Source organism: Hirundo rustica, chromosome 6, assembly GCF_015227805.2.
Source record: "Hirundo rustica isolate bHirRus1 chromosome 6, bHirRus1.pri.v3, whole genome shotgun sequence".
Lineage (NCBI taxonomy): Eukaryota > Metazoa > Chordata > Aves > Passeriformes > Hirundinidae > Hirundo > Hirundo rustica.
The window spans coordinates 52,274,875-52,292,244 of record NC_053455.1 but is presented as its reverse complement, the minus strand read 5'-3'; the positions used below and the strand labels follow the sequence as shown (position 1 = coordinate 52,292,244).

The window sequence follows — 17,370 nt, the reverse complement described above, 5'->3', positions numbered from 1 at the left end:
GGCAGAGGGGCTGCCTGTTAGCAGGGCAGGGACAGAGTGAGGGGACAGGCTGGGCACTGGGCAGTGCCAGGAGAGGAAGAGATCTGTTTGGGAACAAAAATCTCTGCTCCCCGGCTATGGTATACTTATGATGGGGGGTGCTTGGTTATCCCAGGAAAATGGAGAAATCTCCTGAGGACCGTCCCACACCAGTGCTGAGACTGAAACGCCTTCCAGCTCACTAAATCAGGCTAAGACTTTGTCACCAGATGGCCTATCCTTGCCATTTCTTAGATTAAGTTTTTACTTACTGATTTTCTAAAATGTTAAGTTTCTTGCCTTTTCTTCTTCTCTTCCACTATCATGTTTTTGAACTGCAGCCATGGAACTACTTCTCTGCCTTGGGCCTCAGGTAAATGGCAGCAAGTGCAGCAGTGTAGGTCAGGGAGCAGGCAAGGGAAAGGCTTCCTCCTGGCAGAATTGTATTTTATTCCATGGGGAGACAACATTTCTTTGCAAAACACTCCTCTGGCTTTAAAATAATACATAATAACTATAAAATTACCAAATGTCAGGTAAACAAAAAGTTATTAAGAATGACCTTATTAGTTCTATCTGCAATTCGCAGAGCGAGGTAATTGTCAAGCCTCACTGTTATTAGGTTGAAATAATAGTTTGGGGACCATCAACATTAAAATTTCATTATGATGGGACAAAAAGGCTCATGTATAATCAATAGTAAGAATCCATTATTATTGACTTGGAATGAATGAAGCATGAACACATTTGTGCAGATATGAACAGTTAGCAATCTTTTGAATAATAAAGAATTAACACTACACAGATAATGCCATTCTGGGAATTGGACTCGAACTCAAATTGGTACATATCTCTTTTTTATAAAGTCAGCTCCACCTCCCTGGGTAACTTCCATTAAGCATTTTCTCAAAATACTCTCTACAGTTTTGTATTCCTCAGCTCTGAAGTGCAAGGCAGGTGGGCATGCAGGCCAAGGTTGCATTGGAGCATGCCTTGCTTGCTGTGTTTCATGATCCTGCTGGGAATAGCACTACTTTGGGACACAATGCGGTGGGCACAGGTGGCTGGGAGCAGGTTGGAAGGTTGCTTTCTGCCATCATAAGCCTGGCAGAGCCATTTCAATGAGACACTGTTGCTGCTTGCATCGCAAGCACTGGGCTGAAATAGGTGAGGGATGGTGAATGCAGAGTAGAGAAGTACAGAGCCTATGGAATGTGCTGGGGATGTGGCCAAAGCTGTGGCTGGGATGTACGACACTACCTTGTCTGTGTGCTGAGACAAGATGTTCCCAGCATGTTCTCTTCTGTCTCAGTGGGATATGTCACACTGGCAGTTTTGCTGGGCTCTTTTTGTACACTGATGAGGTGAACGCAAAATGCACGTCATTAGGTGCTAAATCTAATGCATTTAAATTTTTTTTCAACCTGGCTTTGAATTTCTATGTTCTAAGTGCCTTTGAAAGGTGTTGTTTAAGGGTATTGTGACCCTCTTCCATACTAACAGCTGCCTCTCAGCATCATCTTCTGGCTGTGGTTTACCTGCTCCCAGCTGCTCTGACATCTAAGGTACTCTGAATCTCTGTTGACTTAGTCGGCATTTTTACAGGGAAGAAGGTTTGGGTTGCTCCAAACCTGCCTCTGCTATTACAGTGAAGGTCAAACATGGAGTGTTACTTGTGTGTTATGGAGAGTCTTCCAGTGCTCCTACCCCCACATCTTTTGAATTGCCAGTCATGGAGCATTACAAGGGAGATTCTGACCTTCTGTTCCAAGTATCAGATGTGCAATCTTAGAAGCACGCCCTACAATTGCTGGTCCAGTCAAAGAGCATCTAGGAACAGAGTCTTCTGGAAATCTGCCTATTTGTTTCCTGTGGCTCCATTCTGTAGCATGCCCTATTTCTAATGGAATTGGGGAAGTCACCTGATGCCTTCAAAAGAAGCAAAGGGATCTTGTGGTTGTGGCGCTTGACAGGCTAAAGGAGACTTTCTTGAGAATTGGGGAAATATTTTTTTTTACCTGTGAAATGGGAACAATTATTTACTTTGTCAGTGGAGAGGGAATTATTATTTATTACTTACATTGCAATAACACTAAGGGCTGGTTAGGCTAAATGCCCAGAAATAGAGAAAGTTATTTAATGAATTAAGTGTATTTTTTTTTTCCCCCCAAAAGCACTCATATTACTTTGGATGGAAGTGCGAATGAGTGGTGTATGGCAGTGGCACCTGCTTTAAGCCATTAGAGTGAGAACAATCATGAAAAAACATGAGAGTTATTTCCTTTCAAATTTACCAACAGAGCATTTCTTCTTCCCAGTACTTAACTTTCAGATGCCTTTCAGGGGTAAGAAAGAGACAAAGTGCACAGTGGGGCAGAGGAAAAAATCTGACCTAATCCTGGGAGAGAGGGATGATTATACTGGCTCATTTCCAGCATCCCCTTTTCCAAGAAGTGTGGTGTCTCTCTCTTTCTCAGAGCCCCGGCTCCATTTTTGCCTCAGCTAGCTTGAGAGACAAACCACAGTTGGAAGGATTTGTCCTCAGGGCCCCAAAGATCCCAGAGCAGCTGTGAACCTTTTCCTTTAGAGAGAGCAGGCATCTGTCGATGGCAAAAGGAAGGGTCTGCACTTGATCTGGGGGGAATCAGGGCTTTATTCAGTCTTTTCTCCTGTGGTCCTGCCCCCACAGGGTCGTCTCCAAGCCAAGAGGAATGCCACGTGCTTATCCTGGCTTTCATCCAGGGGGAAGGGGCTAGAGGCAGAGACAAGCCACTAGCCAACTGGGGACAAGGTGGGAGTGGAACAGAGTTGGATTACATTCCAGTTTGGGAGAATGGGCGGGGAAAAGGAGCAGGGACAAATTTTGGGATGATACATTTTCCAGGGGAACAGGGGGGTACAGAAGAAGCCATTCCAAAACCCAATATGAAAATGAAATACAATATAAACTCAAATAATGCACAACAACAAAGAAGGGGGCTGGAAGAGGCAGAAGCCCTTGGTCTTTCCAGCAAGGAAGGCCAGAGATCCAGAAGTTTTAGAATATGTGGTTATATATTTGATTTGGCTTAATGCCCTAAGCCTGTTTGAAGTGATGGGCATACCTCATTTTTTGTAATTTCTCCCTGTGAAAACAGAGGAAACCTGAGATGTTTTCAGTGAGAAAGACTGAGGGGAAACCTGAAGAATGGAGACACACTGAAAATTTTTTTCCTACTAAAGGCATGAGCCTCTTCTTGTTCTTTTAAATTTTTTGTTTTTGCTTGTTTTTCTATTGACACATCATGTAAGCCATTAATGTTCCTTTACTTCCCTAAGGATGAAGAATAAAGAATAAATAGATGTGTATAAATTTGTCAAAAAAGAAGCAATATATATTACTTTTTTCAGTGCTGAGTTTAATTTCTAAAAATGTTCCTGAATTTTTGCTATTTTTTTTTTAAAGTGAGAGATACATGCAGGGCGCATAGAAACATTAAAAAGATTTTACAGAGCACATACCATAAATCAATGAGTAAGTTGTTCAGAAAAGCACAACAATGAATATAACGGAGCATATATAAATCTAGGGAGAAGGAAACCTTTTTTTTCTAATCTTATCAAGTCTCCTGCTGATTTATAAAATAGGTGAGTAGCCAGCAAAATCTTCAAAGTGTGCCCAGAAATTATACAGTAGTCTAAAAATACAATACTATTGTATTCACAACACAGAGTATTCATCACTAATATGGTTCCATAATTATAATTGTTAAACATGAGTCCTCCACACCAGATCTGATACTTTATTAGAGTGATTGATCACTGCAAAATTTGTCTAGAGAAAAATCCTATTTTTCTCCAATGAATTGCATCAACCTATTTTCCTTTACTGCTAAAACTAGTTTCAAGCGCTCTGTTTCAAAGCTGACTCTTAGCATCACTAAGTTTTCATTTAAGTTGAAAATTTAAAGCCCAAGTCTTTCAAAACTTTTTCATACCTAAACTAGGAAATACTATAGGCTATAAACTTATGGATCTTGTCTTCTGCTTCTTTTGGATCTGCTTCCCTGCTGTGCAGCTAGGACCCCTTTTGGCTTCTGTGTGTTTGTTTCATTTGTATGTAAAAGTTTTTCTGATGCCATACATTTAATATCTGGGTAGGGACTTGACACCTTGAATTCTCTTCATGGGAAAATCATTTCAGTTCTCCCTTTCTTTCACTCCATTCCTGAAACTTTGAGGCAAATGATAAAGGGATAGTGCTTTCCATAATGAGTAATATTTCAAGTAAAAGCATTTACTTATGGGCCATAATTGTTTTTAAGTAGTATTTATAAGAGGAAAATGCAGTGCAATTTACAGCAGTTTAAACCAACCATGAGAATGCTTCGTGCTCATAAACTGCATTTCACTTTAAACTGTTACGAATACCCAAGAGACCATGAATTTGCATACATGCATTTTAAACACTGCCTTTTTTTTTTTTTTTTTTTTTTTTTTTTTTTTTGTGTGTGTGTGTGTGTGTGTGTGTGCATGATGACTTTTTCCTTGCTGAATTGCTGCCTCATGTCTCTGGCCTCATTTTTATTGCTGTAGTGTACCTGCCACAAAATAATTGCAAGTATGGGCAAAGTCTAATTTTATTTCTCCTCCTTTTTACCAGTTGGAGAGCACATAATACTGCTGAAGAGACAAACAGAAACTTTGGTTCTGTTGAGGCATGAGCATGTGTGAACTTGATAGAAGCCTTTTTTATGTGACCTCCCCACTAATGCAGCCATTTGGATTAGAGAGGATTTATTCTCTTTAGCAATAAAGTAACCTACTCACAAAGTTGTTACTTTGTATCAGCTGAGAGAAATAACTATCAGTTTTATGAGGCCTACCAGTCTTCATATTCAAAACAAATAATGACCTTACATTTCTCCCAATCAGTGTGTCCAAACACAGACAAAACCAATTGGCTTGTCCAGCTGACACTTTTAAGGAAAATTCACATCAAGTAACTCTTGTCATTAAAAGGAGATGGGGTATGAAATTGATTCAGTCTTAGTCTGTGCAAATGGTTCTAAAGGTTTTGTAGTCACTTCAGTGAAGTTGGCACATTTGATGTCTATCAAAAGAAGAGGTGTGAGCCATTGAGAAATGAGTCTCATCTTTGAAACAAATCTGTTCATTTTTTTTTCCTTTGAGTGCAAAAAGCATCTTAAAAGATTTAACTTCTGTTTCTTTGTCACTTTTATAGCTCCAAAATGCTAGACAAGTGTTCTTGAACTTCAGTAAAACGCTGTGAATGTTACTGAATTTTGAGTGGTGGAAGGAAGATTCTGATGAGAAGTACTTCTGCTCACATCAGCTTCCAAAAGTTTTGGTCCTCATTTAAACCTGCTCCAGTCTTTGATCTGACAGATGGACTGGAAGTCACTTGGCATCTGATATTAAACTTTTTAAAAATTTCTGCCACTGTAAAAATTTTCTGAGAAAACTCTCTTACTTGGCTTCTTTCTCTTCTGCTGTTGAAGAGAGCAAGTTATTGTGAGACCTTGACTTTAGTTAGGGCCTAGATCTGGACTTTAAAACCACGTGGGACAGAGGGAGGGGAAATTTCAAAGCTGAGGTTTCCAGAGCATTTTGACTGCTGAGAATATTGCTAGCCAGATCTTTTTTCTTGTTTATACAGGCTTGTCTTACCTAAAATGTATATAATTCTGTAGTAAATTCTTAGAATAGTGCAGTCTCACAAACATTTCATTTTTTACATCTTTTAGTTACAATTCAATGAAAAATGATTCTGCCTGTCACAGGCAACTACCTTCCCTGTGATGTTTGAACTTCCATTATGACACTCATTATATCATGTAGTATGGAGAGTCCTTTATAATTACATTTTGACAAATACACATTTCATGTTCATGACATTATACAAAATAACTTACCTTTGCTTAGCTCCTCAGTTTCTGCCTTGTTTTTATTTTACTGCAGTAGGATTTTACTATTCCCAAGCAGCTTTCTTTCTATGGAATGTATGTAAAAAAAGAGCGCACTTTTGTAACTTATATGTTCATATTTGTCATGTACACAGATCAGACTTTGTGGTTTCACTAAAATAGTCAGGAAAAGTGTGAATAGGTGCGATTGTACCATATAATATTTTTAGTTTATGTCCAATTATAATTTTTTTATAAAATTGTAATGGGGGGATTGATTAGACTTGATAATCTCAGAGGCATTTTCCAGCCTAAATGATTCCATGATCAGAATCTCCTCTTTGCATATCAGTTCTAGTCAAGTAAACCAGTGTGAGTGAAGTTTGCATGTTCTAAGCAGGAAAGATTTCCATTGATTGAGATAGGTGTCACGTGGAATCAGCTGAAGCTTACCTGGTGTTTGCCCGTCTCTGGAGAGTGCTGGACAGCAAAGCTAATGTTCTGTATTTAATCCCTGGAGAATTAAAAGGAGTCCATTGCACAAGGATAGATAAAACCCTATATAGGCAGAATCCCTTAAATCCGTATAAAATGAGAGGTGAAATAGTGCAAGTTGCCTCTAGTATTCAGTGTTGTTTCCTAGCATTTTCTGCTCATCCAGATCTGTTGAACTGTTCTATAACTGGCAAGGATTCACATAATGTTTCTCCCCCATTTATTTAGCAGGAAAATATTGCTGTGACTTCTCAGCTTCTAGGTTTTTAAGGTCATTCCTTTGCTTTTGCTGATTGCCTTCCATTCTGCAGATCATTCACAAATGAGGCCTGATACTCTGTGCAGACAATGTGTGAGAAATTCTTGTGTTCAATAACCTGTGTTTGGTTTTGAAATCTTTGTTCCCAGAGAACCGTTTCCCTCAACTCTATTAACAGTAGACCACATTGTATCATATTTATTTAAAAGACCATGGGAATATTGTTATCCAGACTAGCAAAATTGGAATATGTTCAATCCAAGGAGATTTTCTTCTCTGCATTCAAGGCATCAAAATTTTTCTACCATCAAAACATAACAATTGTAATGAATGATATCATAATACTGAGAACTGCTTAAGAGCTTCCACTTTAAAGCTGTAATGGGTTGTGCAGACAGAAGAGGAAAAAAAGGCTAAAAGCATAAATTGAAGGTAATCAATGTGAATAGACCTTACCCATTGTGCAGTTTGAATAGGATAAGCACATATTATCTGGCATAATTGGTTCATGTGATTTTCTAATTGAAGAGAAGAAGTAATTAGAGACTAATTGAAGCAAAGTAACACAATGTCTGTCAGCATTTCTCCTTCTATCACACATTATATTATTACCTGTCGTCTTTTACCTTAGTGGGAGTGAAAAAATGAGGAAAAAACACCAATACGAAACCTTTGGAGTTTACCTAGCCAAGGCAAAAGTAAGGAAAAAAAGACACTAAATAAAAGCAAATAGGGCTGACAATAGGGTGCTTCTAAACTAGAAGTGTTCAGTTCGCCTAATTAAGAAATGAATTGCATTTGGTAAAATGATATTACAAATTCAGTCTTATTAAATATTAGAACTTGTTTCATTTGATTTGGGGCTCTGTACTTTCTGCTTTAAATTTCTACGTGAAGAACATTTCAGTGACAAATAAAATGGTTGCTATTTTTGGCAAAATGGTGGAAAACATCATTGCAGCCCTTTCTGATGATTTTTTTTTTTTTTTTTTAAATGAACTGCATTATTTCAAAAGTGTCTAACATGAGAAGACCAGTTGCTCTCAGTGCAGAAAATAGAATGTACTCTGAAGTTGTTTGGGAGATAATTTAAATAAAAAGAGGGAGTTATTTGCAGGTTTTCTCTGTCTTGGGAAAAAAAATGTTTTTAATATTTTTAATTCCCAGAAGAGAGAAAACAGCCTGGATGATGAATTAGTTTTTGTCACTTTATACCCATAAATTCAGGTATAACTTGAAAACAAGTTTCTTGAGACAATATGCAGTAATTCTTATTAAGTATATATGATATATTAATGGAATAAGAGGTTACATTAAGTAAAGAAGGAATAACATTTTTGGTAAAAAAGTCGTAGCTAATCTCCAATCCCCTTGTTGCTCTCATGTATTTAGTGTTGAGTCACTGCCAGAGGAGCAGTGTGGTGAAAATTAGAGATCAATTACCTTCCTATTGCAAGGCCTCTCAGGTTTCTTGCTGGCCACCCTGACTTTAGTTATTAACCTGTAATGTCAGTAACAGATATGAAAACCTTTTGGTAGAAGCAGTGAGAACAGCACTGTGAGACAAACCAGCTAACCTTGATTAGAACAAAGCAGCCAGTCCACAGCCAGCAAGTTCAGGAAGGCTCCATTGGGCCTCTTTAGAGAGTCTAGAACAACTACAGAACAGAAAGCCAGGGGGATTGTTAAAAGGTTTTTTAAGCGTTTGTATTTGAGGGGCGTTAATTGATGAAATGGGTTGAAGTGAGTTTTGCTTTTTGTCCTGTTGCTGTTTGAGTTTCAAATAATACATTTCCAAGTAGAAACATGTTACTTGTGAAAACTATGCTAATCCTGCCTGGGTGCTGGGTAGGTTTGTACAGCACATCAGAAAATTAAATTTTTTTCAGGACAGTGAAAGATAGGGGAGGAAAGTCTGAGTAGCAAAAATGGGTGAAGGTATGCAGCCTTATGCTTGAGAATATATAGAATGGGATGGTTTTGCTTGCAGCTACGCAGGCAAATAAAACAATGGTTTATTAAAAAAAAAAAAAAAGGAAACGAAAGTGCTCACTTAATTTTTTTGTTGTTGTCCCTTAAAAATATTAGAAAATGCCTCTGCTTTTTGATGGAACCTGAGGCAATTCCTAGCTTTGCTTATGCCCTTAAAGAAATAGTTTTGATGGCAAAGCTTTGTGTGGAGTACCATTTATATTTCTGGTCACAACTTTCTGGGCAGCTCCCTAATATATCCTAGAAAGACGCAGCCAATAGCGATTGTCTTCAGTTTGGTGCTTTCTGTAGGGGATTCTGACATTAAAACAAACATATTGTGGACAGTGAAGGAGAATAATAGTCTGATAATGAGTAAAAGCCAGAGCTGCATACATTGATTATACCTGAAGTTTTGCCTGCCAAATTCCTAAGGCCAAGAAAGGTGTGTTTATTTGGGAAAGCTGACATAACATTCTTTCCTTGTGTTTGAATTTGGCTCACTTCCCATGAAAGGAAAGATTTAAGTTAGGCTCTCTAAATTCTTGAAGAAACTTTGAATTTAAATTTGGAACTAAAACTTCAAGAGATTTGTGGCCCATAATGTTCCTTTCACCACATAGCCTTCCATCATTGCCATCAGGGCTACCTTTTAGCTTTTCACATGTATTCACTTTCCCATTTTCTAATGTGACATTGTGTGTAGAATCTGTTACCCTCCCATCTGCTGTTGACCACCACTGGGGCCAGGCTCATTCCTGAATGTAATTTACTATTCTGAAATATGTGATTAACAGTGAGGCTGTAAAAATGCTTGGCCACATTATGTTGCCTTTTCTATGGAGGTGAGAAAGAATTACATTTTTTAAATGAAACACTTCATATGAAAGTAGATATTAAAAAAGTAATGCCTCCAGATGCTGGCACTGTCAGAGATGCATCTTTTCCATTTATCAGTCCTGTAACATGAGGGCTTTTTTCTCCTATGCTGAGTTAATGTGGTGCATTTTGTCTGCACGGAATAAAAATTGAATGTAATGACATGCTTTGCACAAGCTGATGAGCACAAAGGAATTAAATCTGTCACCTGGCTGGGTGGAAAATCCCAGTGTGAGAAGCTCTAGCACTGAGCCAAACACCTGACTCTTGCATCACCTCCTGTTTGCTCAATGGAAGGCATATGTTAGCAGGTGAGTGTGGGACATGGGATCCCAGCCTGGCCAGCAAACACATCTTGCCAGCTGATATCAATTAGCCTCTTTGCCTGCCTTCCCCTTCCCACACTATGTAGGGCACAGAACCTCCACAGGGACTGAGGTGTTGCAACATTCTCTGACAACCAGGATTGAGGAGGTAGGGTTGAGTTCTATATGCTCCCTGCTCATCCTCGGCTTGCATTACGCATGTTGTACTGTGTCTTCCCTTCTGTTGATTAAATTAGTTTGATAAGCCTAGCATATATGACTGTACACTGCAGTGATACATCCTGGCTGATTGCAATGCCAATATGTGTATAGTTAAATTCCCTTTTGCTGTACTTAAGCAGTATGAAACTTTGACTGAGTTCTATCTTTAATAGTTCTGTAACTTATGTTCATTGACAACAGATGCAAAACAGAATGAAATTTAAATCATAGCGAGCAGCCTCTTTCAATCTCTGTGCTTAATTAAATGGCTCTTCTCAGGAGCACTGAATATGAAAACCTTGTTGGCACAGGAGATGAGGCTACCAATGTATTATGTAGGCTGTGCACACCGCAAGTGAGGTTCTGATCTTTGTGTACAGCCTTCTTTTTGTTTGACAATGTGTGTCAATAAGTTTTTACTACCAATGCCTTCAGTTCTCCTTGAAGCATGCTGTGCTGATGTTGTAATGCATCTCTGCACTGTTGGCCTCAAGCGTGAGTGGAAAAGTGTAAAGATCAAATGGGTATCATCTGAACGTTTTTCATCTAATTCTTGCAAAGCCTGAAACTCTATTGTTGAAGACATTAATGTGGAAAGAGTAATCTCCAGCAAAGTCAAAGGCCAAGCTGTTTTTATTTTTCAATACAATGAGCCTCATTCATTTGGAAATTGATGGAAAAATTAAATTAAGTATTTGCATGTACTGTAGATTGATGGAGGTCATGTTTCCAGCTTGCTTTACAATTACTTACATTGCAGACATCCTTGCAAAGCAGATACATACTGCAGGTAACACTGCTAAGGGCAGATGTGACAAGGAGAGTTCTTTGAATGTATCCATAAGATTTAAGATGTATTTTTTGATTTTAAAAATGCCAAGAACCAAATCTGAGCCTTAGGAGCAACCTTTTGCCCCCCCATAGATTGTCTTTCCATGCAGCTGTGTGTGATGCCTAGGGAAGGCTGGAGGTATTTAGTGTTTACTGAATTACAAGTTCTATAGTTTGACCCTATTCTTTTTATTAATAATTAAAAGGGGAGTGAGTGACAGAACCTAATAACAATGATCGGATTATAAAGATCTTTGTGAATCTTTCCTGTCTCTCTCTCCCAGTGCAAAAATTAAGAGGGATCAAATAAAATTACCAGGAAACAAACTGGATGAAGAGACAAATGAAAAATAGAATTTCTTTGCATCTCTAAAATTGTGTGTGTGTGTTGTGTGTGAAGGAGAAAACTTGCAAGCATATATCCTGATTTTCTCTGATTGAGTACTCACCTTGTAAGGCTTGAGAAGTACGAATTCTAATAGTATTGCACATTGTTTTTCATATTGAAATAAGTGTGTTAATTCTAAATGTCCTGGGTCTTTTGAGGCTTGAGTTAGACCTTTAGGAATACAATTTCAGCGTAGCCTCTAATATGCCACCATAAATTATACTGAGGTACAACCATATATTTAGCCATCTGTATGTGATAGACTTGTGCTAGCAAACAAATGCATGTGCAAAAAACTGAAAGCCAATATTTGAAAATCAAGCTCTATCTTATTCTGCAGTAACATTCCATTTGTGTTTTATATTGTGGTGCAGTAGCAAGTTAAAATACATGCCAACAATTACTTGGAAAAAAAAATCTTGGTTTTGCTTAAGGTACCATTGTTGAAGAACTATAAAATAGTGAAGTGAGGGAGAAAGAGGAAAGAGTCTCAGTAAGGAGACTACTCAATGCAAAATAGAATTCAAAGTAAATGTGTTTACCTGTGTAGACATGTTAAAATGTATTAAGAACAACTTGGAAGAAAGTGTTCAGGAATGATAAATCAAAACTGAAGACATGTGCTACAGCATTTTTTCAGCAGTCCTGTCTAGAGAAGGAAAAGGAAAAAAGAAGCCTTGAAAACATCAGAGTGCTATATGGCTGCAGAACCTAAGTAAATGTATGCAGGCAGGCATTACATGAATAGGGCAAGAGAAAGATTCAAAGATGTTTGTATGTAAGATTTGAGTTGGAACTAATCTAGAATCCTACTGTGCAGGAAAACTATTAGAAGAGATGCTTAAAATGGTGAAAAAACCTCTCAGAGACACCACTAGCAATATTATTAACAAATGTTGTTCTCAAATAAGATTAATTTCTATTACTTGTATGCCTTTGTTTAATTTTGGCTTTCTGACACTAGGACTTCTTGTCTTTGAAGACTTTTCTTATCCAAATCTGTTACTCATTTATGTACAGACTGCAATCACAGTTTGCATCTAAACCTCTTATTCAGGTGCAGATTCAGCTGTACATTAGTGATCATGTAGTATCTTCCAAATTTTCATTATTCTTGAGGCTCTTCTCATTTCTAAATTATTAATAGCACTTCTGGACTGTAGACATTAAAACTAAAGCTTGTATTCCAAAACTAATTACCTTAATGCCAAACTGAGGGAAATAAAACTTTTTTATTCCATCTTGCTGTTTGCTCCTTTCAAACATTTTAGGACTGGATTCTTGGCAGCAGCATTATTCAGGATCCATACTTGGCTGAATATGACAATGACGCTGAAGGTCCAGTCACAGCTTGTGCCCCACAGTCTGCACATATACACTATTCCCAGATAAATTGTTTTAAAAGTGACATAAGTATGCTCACTGGGAAGCAGACTTTTCAGATTCTCTGCAGCTCCAGGAGTAGGGTAAAGATTTCAGGGGTTAAAGGTTTTAGAGAGTAAAGATTTCAGCTCTAAATAACATGAACTAAGGTGATGGAGACTTTAAGCTTTAAAAGCTGAAAGTTTTCTGTGCACGAAGTCAAGGTGATGATACGTTGCATTTGTGCCAGTGACTGCCTAATTAGCATGATTAGTTACTCTTAAAGACTCCTCTTCTGATCCATTTCAGGCCAATTTGGCTGCATAGTGGTGCCTCAAAACACTACCCCATCAGCAAACACCTCCGAGCTGCCATTTCTGCTACTAGTGAAGGAAGCAAAGGTTGTTTAAGAAATAAATAACACAACATTGTAGGCAATATTATGCAAATTGACTTTAGCTCCATGCACTCCCAGGGATTTCCTGGTTTGTCTTCCAAGACTGAAGCAGATGCTTCTTGTGAATGTGTCTCCCTTCCTTGCTTTCTTATGAGGTGGAGCCTTAGCTTTATGCAAAAATAAGGATGACAAACTGTGTCCTAAACTTCATATAAATGAGAGACTACAATAAGATTCTTATTGGTTCTTATGGACTGTCTCATGCTGTGACTACTGCTATTACTGTAACTTGTCTCCTGTACCCACTGCATTAAGCCTTTAGAGAGGCTAAAAACTTTCCCAAAAGGTCAGGTGTTTTCTACAGCGATGGACTTGAAAAATAAACTCCAGAAGTCTGCAGTTTCATGAAGAGATGTGATCAAATGCATTCGGACTGCTTTGTGGTGTGGTGGCCTACGGCTGGCCTGCAGTCTTATAACTGAAATGTGATTGATTTTATAATTACCTTAATTGCGTAACTGCACCAGTAAGGCCTGTTGGAGAGCAGGCCCAGGCCGTCAGGTATTCAGGCTGCTATTGGCTGGTTGGGGCCGGCTGGCAACTGGCTCGGCCAATGAGGATTGACCGCCCTGCACGTGCCCTCTCGTCTGCCCAAGGAAAAGAGGCCTTGACAAAGTGTCCTGTTGCTGTGATCGTCGTGTGCGCGTGTGTGAGACATTAATTTTGAGGAACTAAGGATTTTTAGGAAAGGTAAGATAGTAAGTTGCTGAATTAGCTGAAGTAGATAGGTAATCTTTGTTCGCAGTTAACAGAAGCCGGATCTTAGATAAGCTACCCCGGATTTAGTAACTCATTGCTTGTCAGCTTTATGTTTATGTAGCTGTGCTTGTAATGAAAAACAAAATGTGGTAAATAAGACATAAGATGGCTGCAGATTTCCTGCTTAAAGGACCCATTGAACACAGGAAACTATGAGTTCTACCAAGGAATCATTTGTCACGAATGCATTGAAAAGGTAGAAAGGTCAAGACGAGGAAGACTCATCTTACTTCCTCATTTTGGGTGACCCCTCCCCAAAATAGACCCCTGACTCATTTTAAGAAACAAAGTACGCATGCTTAATAGCCTTTTTGCCAATTAGCATACAAAGCGAGGAATGGGAGGTGACAGAGGTATGAATATGCATTTGTATTTTGGATATTCAACACTTTTGTAAATAAAAGACTTTGTAATTACTTGTGAATTTCGCAGTGCGAATTAGGGAAATATCCCGCGTGCTGCCTGGCCGTAATAAACATACACTTTCTAACTTTAAACTGTTAGGGAGTTTTTGTCCATCACAGTTGGGTATCGATACTAGATCGATACCCATATTTCTTTAATAAGTCAGTGTGTGTCGCTTCCTGCATATCATTGCGATATCGTGGCATCTTCATCTCCTTTCCTCCCCATGTGTGATAGTCTTCCAGCCCCACAGAGGTCCATGTGTTCAGCTGGTCTGTATAAAACACTGAGTAGCGTGTGCTAAAAGCAGCTGGAGATCTGAATCCTTGATGCTTAGCTCCCTCCTTTTGTGAGATTTGACTTTAATAGTAACTCAAATAGAGAATGTAAGTATATTGCCTTTGTTGTCTCTGGATATGAAGTCTCGTTGCAGAACTTTTCTGTAAGCAGAATTACCTTACACCTTTCTTGTCCTGAATTATGCTGGAAGGTATAATCTTTCAAAGAGAATAGAACAGGAAGTGGCCAGACCTTTTTCCAAGGTCTTTATTCCTGATATAAGGTTGCGTTAACAGCACTTTGGGACTGCTTTTAAAAGTGTGGCAATTTTTGTGAGTAAATAGAAAGCTGGTCAGGACTGTCTATGAACTTAGTTTCAGTCAGTGTTATTTTATTATATAAGCTAAGCTACATGATTAAAGGCAGTGTGTGTTATTTGCGATTTCATATTTGGCAATGGCTCAGAACAAATACAGCACAACTTGAAAATACAGTTTTATGGGTTTGTTGTTTACAGAAAGTGACAAAACTTGCATCTCAGAAGTTCAGCCTCTGTATTAATGGATGCCTTTTTAAAAAGAGGGAGAACTTTGTATGATGTTTCAGAAACCCTAAAAAGGCCGTGGGGACTGGTAAGGCATAGAGAGCGTGCTCATACCTATATAGCTAGGCAGTTATAAAGTGGACAAAGTCAAAGAGAACATATTTGTAATCATAAACTCTAAAAAGCCAAGAAAAAATTTGGTTTAGATATATGTGAATGAAGAATCAAAGTTGCTGCATCTGGATTTACAGCATTTTGTTTTATTACTCCCAACATGCTGAAAAGCTAGATTAAAACAAGAAGACTATTGCTAAAATTCTTGGGCCTTTTCCAGACACAAGTCTAGGCAGCACTGATCTTCAGTTTCCTTCAGAGAAATATAACCCTGGAATCAATTACTCAGAATTTAGATTTAACCTAATGCAAAAGAGAACAAAATGTGTCCCCCAATGTGAGCCAAATGATACTTAAAAATAATCTAAATTTGGTAAAACCATGCTCTCTCTCATCTCCCACATTATTAGCATTACAATCATAGGGTTTTCTCATATGTTATATGCTATTGGAAATTTACAGCTGGATCTGGCTTTAATTTATTGTTATTTATCTGTGTTGGTTTTACTTCAGTAGCTGTTTTTGTTTGTTTGTTTGTTTGTTTGTTTTAAATGGACCAAAAGATAAAACTCCCAGTTTCCCACTTAGCACTTTTAAGTCTCAAATTCCCTTTCTCTATTTTTGTGTTACTGTCTGGAGTTTTTCAAATCATTCTCCCCTGTGTCTTGATCACTTTCTTGCCTTAAAATACAGAAGAGCCAGTGATCTTTTTTCCCTTTTACTCGTATGTGAAGGCTCTGGGGGCAGCAGAGGAAATTAAGCTGGCAGCTTAATACAAATCCATCAGTAAGACGTGGTATTGATAGTATGCATGGAATGAGTCTATTAAAAAGTCAAAGAATAGCATTTATGAAAATACAGCATTTACAGCAATATTTTGCCTTAGCATCAACCAAGAAATATATTCATGTAGAGCGACATAACATTCAGTGGAGTGGAAAATAGTTTATGTAAAATTGTCCTGACTATGAAATTGTATCAATACACAGGAAAAAAGGAGATATTTTAAAAGGTAAGGAGCAAAGCTGTTCTGTTGCATCATGGAAAGGCTTTTGCATGTGATAAAAATTACTTTAGACAGCTAAGCAGAAAAGCTAATTCACAGGAATTACGAAAGAAAACAAGTCATAGGCACTGCGAAGAGAGGTTGCATTAAGGTCAGGACCTCATAAATGATCATGACAGAAAATCGTATGCTCTTTTTGTCTGACCTGCATGAAATATCTGTGTCTGCCCTAACTCCTAAATGATATTAGGTCTGCAGTCTGACTCATTCATAAACCAGTCTCTGATAATCCTCTGATGGATGGTGATGATTTCCAGTGATAAGATATTTATTGTCTGGTGTTTTGGGCACTCCTCATGCAGAGAATCTCTTCCCACAGAAACAAGGCAGTGCAACAAGACAAAACTCTTCAGTGAATGGGTTTGATTCCTGCCCAAGTCTTTCCGCCCCTGGGGATGTGTGGGAGGCCAGAGATGTCTTTCAGGCCTGAGTTTTCATTGTTCTTCCCAGTGCCACTGGATCTGTGGCTCTGAGGTTCTCATCAGCTGTTGCCATTGGTCTTCAAGAACATAAAAAAAAAAGATATAGAGTAGTTAATGCAGCCTCAGGCTTAGGCTGTGTGGTTGTCAGCTCTGTTCACTTGGTTTTTCCCTTTTGACTGGGCCTGGAGCCAGATCCCCAGACTTTCATCTCTAAAGAGATAGTGCTGGAAGGGCATCGATGCAAGTTTAAAGGATTATGCACTCAATTTCTTGTAGCCAGATGGTTTCTGTGAACCACAAAACCCCTTCCAAAAGGAGGGAGGGAGGGAAAGGTGGGTGTGGTGTTTTTATAAAATATCTTTTAATATCAAAGATCATTGTTTTATATCTGTAATTATTAGTACAGTGGTCTCCAAAGAGATTTTTACCTTAAAAAAACCCTAAACAAACAAAACCTAAAATGATACCCCTACCTTTCTAGCTGTTAAAATTCTGTGGTCTACTACAAAAGCTGCAACTGTCAGGAAGTTCTGAGATCTAGGATTATGCAGTTTGCATGCCCTGTTTTTTACTGGCCTTTACCATGCATAGTTTACAGGAGATAATTTTACTTGGAAATGGTGGTTAGCTTAGTGTGGAGCCAGTTTTCTGAAGTTTAGGACAGGACCCTGTGATTTTATACAAAAGA

General features: G+C 38.4%; 1 long non-coding RNA gene across 1 annotated transcript in view; it reads left to right on the top strand.

Moving 5' to 3' along the window:
• The first annotated feature begins 9,975 nt into the window (after nucleotides 1-9,975).
• Nucleotides 9,976-17,370, top strand: part of LOC120754649 (uncharacterized) — a 127,581-nt gene continuing 120,186 nt past the window's right edge. The window contains exon 1 of the long non-coding RNA XR_005701510.1: nucleotides 9,976-10,002. This is a non-coding gene — a long non-coding RNA (uncharacterized LOC120754649). The remainder of the gene's footprint in view (nucleotides 10,003-17,370) is intronic.